This window comes from Salarias fasciatus, chromosome 12, assembly GCF_902148845.1.
Source record: "Salarias fasciatus chromosome 12, fSalaFa1.1, whole genome shotgun sequence".
Taxonomy (NCBI): domain Eukaryota; kingdom Metazoa; phylum Chordata; class Actinopteri; order Blenniiformes; family Blenniidae; genus Salarias; species Salarias fasciatus.
The window spans coordinates 25108917-25116818 of record NC_043756.1 but is presented as its reverse complement, the minus strand read 5'-3'; positions in this window follow the sequence as shown (position 1 = coordinate 25116818).

Sequence of the window (7902 nt, the reverse complement as noted above, 5' to 3'; positions counted from 1 at the left end):
TTTCCTTTGTCCAATATTCATCCATAAATTACAATTTAATTTGAGTCCTGATACACCCAACACTACACACACGCACACACACACACACACACACACACACATACATATATAGCTATTTTTGAAATCAAGCACAATCGTGATATATTATTTTCATCATAACCTGGTTCAGACAGTAGTGCAGCAATTTTTGCTGTCAGCACCTCCAGACGTTAAAATAAGAATGAATATAAATGAATAAATATGAATGAAGGAGTGAATAAAGAAAAAAAAATCTCACATTTCAAAAACTGTTTCATAGTACAGTTTCATAGTTTCATAGTTAATGAAGCCTCTACATTTGAGGGTTCATTAATTTTTGTGACTGTTTCCTAAGATGACGATGCCGTCAACAGACATCGCTCTGATTTGACACACACAAAGTTAAAATGTGTAAAACCTGAAGTGAAGCAAAGTAGCACCGGTGGTTTATAAATAGGTTGATGTTTCAAAGTGTTCATCCTGTTATCTTTCAAGAGAAGAGGCCATGAGTTACAGTTGATTGAGTGGACTGATAATTTCCTAATGGTTACTCAAAAGTTTACACCCACATAGTTGTTATCATGAGAAAAAGGGGATTTTATGAAACATTAAGTGAAACAAAGTCCAAAAGCAGATAATGAAGCTCATCTCGTCAGATGACAAGTTGAAAGCTTTAAATGCAAACTGATTTATGTTTACATATTTTTGTGCATTCATCCGAAGAACTCCTGTAAAACTAATGTCCCTCCAGACTGCAGGCGTGTCGAGGATGCTTCAGTTCGACCATTTAGAACACAACATCAACTTTAGAATTTTCGCCTTTAAACGGAATTTGTTGTGCAGTCATTACAAGAATGTGAAAAATGCTGCAAAACAGTAAAAAGACAGTAATATCAGTGGAGAATCTGGCATTAGTCAAGCGTAGTTCAGTGCAAACACAACAGTATATAATAAATTACATCAGAAAAAGTGCTTTGCCTGCCTCCTCCTCTGCTCAGCGTTCAAAGTTTGCTGTTGATAACACTCACTAGAGCTGAGGTAGCAGCTTTACGGGCTGGTCATGGACCGCACTCCACTGAAGGATCTGTCAGATCTTTATTGTTTTACTAACATCGATCTGAAAGAAAGCTTCTTCACGCCACATTATAAAAGCATCAAGAAGCTCCTGGTGTCCAGCTTCCTCATCACCGAGCAGGCAGACGATCACCAAAGCATCAACAGGACGCATCTGTAGCTCAGGTGGTAGAGCAGGTTGTTTTATACCCGAAATGTTGGCGGTTCAATCCCCGCTCCCGCAGATGTAAAACTGTTGTTATGTTCCTGGGCAAGACACTTCACCCAATTTGCCTAAGTATTTTTTTTTTTTTTTTTTTTTTTTTTCCCTTGTCCTGTTCGGCAGCTGGGGCGTGCAATATTGTATGATTGTAGCCTTTTACTATCCGAACAGATTTTAATGTTAGCAGCAGGACGAGACTGAGTCTCCTCCTGCTGCTGCCTTTATTTAAAGCTGGCATCCGGCATGGCTGCCGGACAGGACCGGGACGGAAACGCTCAGAGAGCAGGGACAGAAAGAGAGAAAGATAAAGAGAGGGAGAACGGGGGGGGGGGGGGGGGGGGGGCACAACCTATGTACAAAGTCACAATACAAAACAGTGTTGTCGACGCACCACACGCAACCTAGAACAATCCCAAACCCCCAATCTAGACAACACCAAAACAGAGCTGACAACCAACACAGAAAATTACAGAACCATACATACATTTTTTTTTTTTTCCGAACCATATTAGTGAACAGACCAGGCCACAAAAATAAAAGGAGGTGTAGGGGAGGAAGGAAATGCAAGGACACCACAAACTGTTTTTTTTTTTTTTTTTGAATATAGCTAGTCGTAACTAGTAGTAAACTAGGGGCGTGCATCAAGAGAGGTCAGCTACAGATCACCATTATTCTAACCACCACAAGAAGACAAGGTAACCGAGTATGTGAAGAGTGATTAAAGATCAACGTGATCATGTGAATATGATGGTGACAGTGATGGTGATAGTGATCATGCATATATGACCTCTGACCTCTGAGAAGGCCAGAAGCAGGCCAGAGAGGCCCTCAGAGCCCAGACAGCCGGCGGACATCACAGAGCCCGGATCCAAGCCGCCCCCCCAGGCAGACGCCCACGCTCCGGTCCAGAAACGGGGCAGAGGAAAGCCTCGGTCGGGGACCCCGGCAGTCCCGGGGCCCGGGCCCCGCGGAGCCACGACCGGCAGGAGCCGGTCCACCCCGGGCGCCGGATGCCCGGGGCGGGCAGGGCCGAGAGCCCGAGGCCCAAGAGCCCAGGAGCCAACCCCCCACCCAGGCGGAGGGCCATGACCCACCCGGGAGAACCAGCCCACACGGGCGGCTACCCACCCCAGGCCAGTACACCCCCCAGCGCTCCGGCCACGCACCCCGAGATCCAGGGCATCACCCCCCCCCCCCCCCCCACCCCCCACCCCCCTCCCCCACGACCCCCACCCGGAACCCACCCCCCCCGTCCACCGCCCGGCCCACCCCTCCCACCCCCTGTCCGCTCCCGCCTCACTCCCCCCCGCCCCAACCCAACACTCATACCCACTCACTCATACTGACACACACACATGCACACACGCACACACACAACCACTCATCCCTAAACCAAACGCACACACACACACTCACATTCCAACACACTCACACACTCTCACGCACACGCTAACAAGCACGCACACACACACACACACACACACACACACACACACACACACACACACACACACACACACACACACACACACACAGTCCATCCTACCCCAAACACACTCACATTCCCGCGTCATCCAACTGTCACATCCTGTGGGAGACACCCCCGGAAGGCAAGGGAACACCGAACCCCACATCCAGGACCCCTAAGTATTTGCCTAAGTATTAAAGTAGTGTGAGAGTGAATAGTTGGTGGTGGTCGGAGGGGCCGATGGCGCAGATTGGCAGCCTCGCTTCCATCAGTCTGCCCCAGGGCAGCTGTGGCTACGTCCAGTATGGAGAGAATGAATAATGCAATGTAAAGCGTCTTTTAGTGTCAATAAAGCACTATATAAAACCAATGCATTATTATCATTATTATTATTATTATTATTATTATTATTATTATTATTATTATTATTATTATTATTATTGTTATTATTATCTGTCGTCGAGGTGGCTGACACAGCCATTTGTGTGTAGAATATGTTAAATAGCAGGTAAAACACAGCCTTGAGCTGATCCAGTGGAGGATGCCAGGACGCTGGACAGTCCTCCGTTCACCCTGACTGAAATCAGTGATTCAACCCAAAAGACATACATGGACACGAAGAAGCTTCTCAGCCAAAATGTGAGGCTGGATGAAGCTGAGCTGATGGGAACTCAACAAAAAGCAGTCTGGCACCATTCTTGCTGCCTTCCAAGTGCTGATCTGTAAACTTCAGCAATTGTTTAATTTTATTCACAGCACTTTAAAACTAAATTGAAAATGCATTTATGATCTTTCCACTGACAAACCTCAGATACTAATGTTTCATTTCTACAGTCACCTAAATATTGAAAGGAACATCTTCTGGAAATCCTTCTGTGAAGTTTGAAAACGGAGTCAGAAATCAGCAAGAGACAGAGAAATGAAGACCAGGAGCCGAGGGCAAGGTATGCCGCAGCTGAGCAGCACCTTGGTTCAACAGTGAACAGAGTTTGTTCACTGGCCTCTGCTGCTGTTTGCAAAGGCCTTTTATGATGTACAGCTGATAATTCTGGTTACAGTTTGTACAATGAACTGCGATCCCTCAGGGTTCAAGAGAGAGAGAACAAAAGAACATTCAGAGATAGACTGTCTGATGAGGCTGAGTTCAGACTTCTAAAGCTGTAAATCTTTATGGTTCTTCGTCGATTAATAACCATTTTCACACCATGGGTGAGGCGCTGCTCTGAGACATTTCCTGAAGCAAGCGCCCCCACAGGACTGAATGTCCCCTGTGGACCAGTTCACCTGCGCTGTGCCCCACAGGTCACCCAGCATGACAGGGTTGGAAGATGATGCTCTCGGGAGCGCGCCGTGAGGCACCGATCGGCTCGAGGCTGGAAGTGGAGTTTGTGCTGAGTGAGGAACGGCAGGCAGCGCCCAGAGCCTCAGCTGTGGATCAGACAATGGAACAGCAGGAGGAGCAGCCGTATTTGTTCTGCCTTTCCTCTCTCTATCGGCTTGTTCACTCCTGCTGTTATTACTGTCCATTAAACACACACACGCACACACACACACACACACACACACACACACACACACACACACACACACACACACACACACACACACACACACACAGCTGTGTCTGCCTCGCTGCATATGTCTTTGATTCTACTTGTATCTGTCTGAATCAGAACAACTTTATACTTTTGAAAAGTGATGTTTTCATCACTGTAGAACCTGTTGTATATTAGGCCCTATTTACACTGCAACATTTCCAGTGAAACACATCAGGTTTGCTTTTTTGTTTCAGAAAAGTTTCATATTTAGGGCCACGAGTTGGTGCTGTTGTTTTTTTCTCCAATGAAACCACACACATGCTGCAGAGAACAATAGCAATGGTAGAACAGAACCAGATGCAGAGGAGAGGACTTTCTGTAGAACCAGACTCAGAGGAGAGGGGCCAAGTTCAGTCATCGTTATCGTCTCTGCTCATATGTTCTCAGGAAAAGTGTTTCGGGCATGCAGGTCTGTGTTGAACTGTGATCTGTTGGTCTGGCTGGAGCTGAAAGACCTGTGGCACAGCGCATTCTTATTGATCAAAAAAACTACAGCCTGAGCTCTTCACAGATATTTTCTGTGAAGGGGTGGATGGTTCGAATCGAACCGTCATCAATCCATCCAAACAGACAGACAAAATCTCATTCAAATAAACTTTATTAATCTTAAAAGAAGCAGTAATGCAGGTTGATAACATGACATGTGGAGGGGTTTTTTTTTTTTTTTATAGCTGTGCAGATCTGTGTGGTTACAAGTTTTCATGCACACTTTGTGCAATGTACACACACACACACACACCCATACAGACATACACACACACACACATACACACACAAATGTAGATCAAAAACATTTTAAGAGTAAATTCAAGTTGGGGACAGCAGTTTGAACAAAATAATAAGGGTGTCCTTCACCACCTGAAGTGTTCATGTACAACACCAACAAAGCATGATGAGTGACATAAGACCACAAGGGAGGATTAAAAAGTTTCTTTTCCATGTAGAATCATCTCAGGTTTACTGTCAGATACGGTGTCTTTTAAGATGACTGTGTGCGTTGGATGGAAGGGTTAAGGTCCATAGTCAGCTGCCCTGGTTTCATCAGTTCGCCGTTCGTACTGAACTTTGCTTATGACTGCTGACTCTAAAGAAGTAGGTACCTTAGGTCAGCTAAAAATATCACCACATTGTAATGAACATGAAAGGGGCAAGACAGCTAAAACAACAAAAGCATTTATTGATACCATTCAGATGTTTTGTTGGAACCATTGTTGACGTTCTGTCGGACTTACTGATATAAATAAAGTCAGCAAGACATGAGTCTTGTGATTCAATAAGCAGAACACTAATCACACGTCTATTGACAGAGAACGTATGGCGATCGTATTGATAACTGCATAATGCGGCAAAAACAACACTGACGGGCAACATTTATTATTTGGGAAATAACAGGTTAGCATCACAAGCTTTGGAAGTATGAAACATAATCAGTCACCCTGAAGCTGAGCTGCAGGAGTTTAACTTCAGCAGCGATCAAACGACGTTTTAGGAGAAAATGCATCGTTTCATGAGTCTCTATTTAAATGGAAACATTCTGAAAACGGTATCCGTTTCAACTGCAATGACTGAAACACTGAGAATAACACAGTTAGAATGTTGCTGCTGTTTGTTTTAGGAATGAATCCACACACTGCAGAGAACAATACACTCATTAACAATGGAGAACACAGACATTCATATGGACAAAACACCAATATGGACACTAAAATGTCCAGAAGAATATGGACCAGGACCAGAACCAGGACAATATGGACTAAGACCTGGACCAGGGAAATCTGGGAGTCATGACACTCTGGAGGAAAACGCTGTTGTTATTGCCCATCTACTGAGCATGTGCAGAACTACTACGGCTGTGCTGCACCTGAGCGATAGCAACACCTCAACCTTCAAGTGTTTCCCAGAAAGACTCGTTTTCTCCCATTTCTATGAAGGCAGAACCCAGTGTTTTCAAAGAGTTCCACTCTGGAAGCCGTTTCTAAAACCTTGCGTTCTTAGAGGCTTGTTGTGTAAACAGACACCCAAAACCATCCAATTTCACTTGAATTTGTTGCGCGTAAACAGCAGTAACAGTTATCGTCCCTCCCGTCACACTAACACGACGGTCCATGATGTCTGTGTATGGAATTTATAATGTGTTTGTTTCCATGTGTGCATCGGCATTGTGAAAACGATGTGTGGTTATTTGGCTTTGCAGCACGTTGCTGAATCAGTGCAATGACAAGCAGCTGTGTTCAGACGGAGAACATCTTAGATTGGGTTGGGCTGAGGACCAGAGGCTCATAGGCAAGCGACCAAACCCTACTGACCCTCCCAACAACCCTGTTCCTGCAGAGCCCCTGTTACTCATTACTGGATCTGCTTTCTCCTTGGTGAGGACAGAACCACTAGATTCAGGTGTGTTAAGCAGGGAGAGAACTAAAATATGCTGGATAGGGGCTTTGCAGGTACAGGGTTGGAGATTCCTGTCTCTAGATCCTCTGAACCCTCTATGTCATCCAGTACTCCACACCTTCTAGATCCTCTAGGCTCTCCAGACACACTGCACTTCACTACAGACCTTTCAGACACTCTAGGCATCCCGGCCATTTCGACTTGCTTGGTTCTCCACAGCGTCGAGATCCCCAGACTGACCCTTCAGACCACACAGATCCTCTCGGCCCTCCAGACCCCCAAACCTTTTACGTCCTTCAGACCATCCAGACCCTCCAGACCCACCCCAGACCCCCCAGACCCTCTAGGCCAGGGGTGTCAAACTAAATCCTAAAAGGGCCGGCACCCTGCATGTTTTTTGCTCTCTCCCTGCTGCAACGCACCTCAATCTCATGTTGATCTCATCCTCAGGCTTGTAGAAAAGCCCAATCATTGTAATCAGCTGTGTTACAACTAGGAGATATCGAAAACATGAAGAGTCACCGGCCCCTGAGGACTGGAGTTTGACACGTCTGCTCGAGACCCTCCAGACCCCCCAGACCCTCTACCCCCTCCTCATTCTAGTGGACATCACCATATGAAGCTGAACACGTGGAGAACCACAGAATGATCATATCCAGCTGCGGTGAATAACGTGAAAATAAACTGCCATCAAATGTCATCATTTTTATTACGCTGTTAGTTTCTAAGGATTCACCGATACCACTTGTTTAAAAGATGAGTAATTTTTTTTACTTTATTAAAAGTACGAGTGCTTCATATATTTCTATTCTATTTGATTTACCTCCACACATCCTCAGCAATGAGGCTGCTCACAGCTTACAGTTCACACAGCGCAGTGTGTATCCTCTATCTGCATACTGTGTGAACTGTAACCTGTAGCCTGAGGGACCGAGCTGGTAATGAGTGTTAATCACTGTTAATGAGTGTCAATGAGTCAGGCTTTAATCATGTAGCATCACTGGTGTGTGAACCCCGAAACTCTGCAGCTCCAAACCTCTCTGCTGGTTACGTTTCTGGTGTTGTACCAACTATTTTTCTCCTTCTCCTGACAGTTTATCAATACATAATTTCCAGTCTGTCTTGCCTTTGTCATTCTGATTCATTTTAAA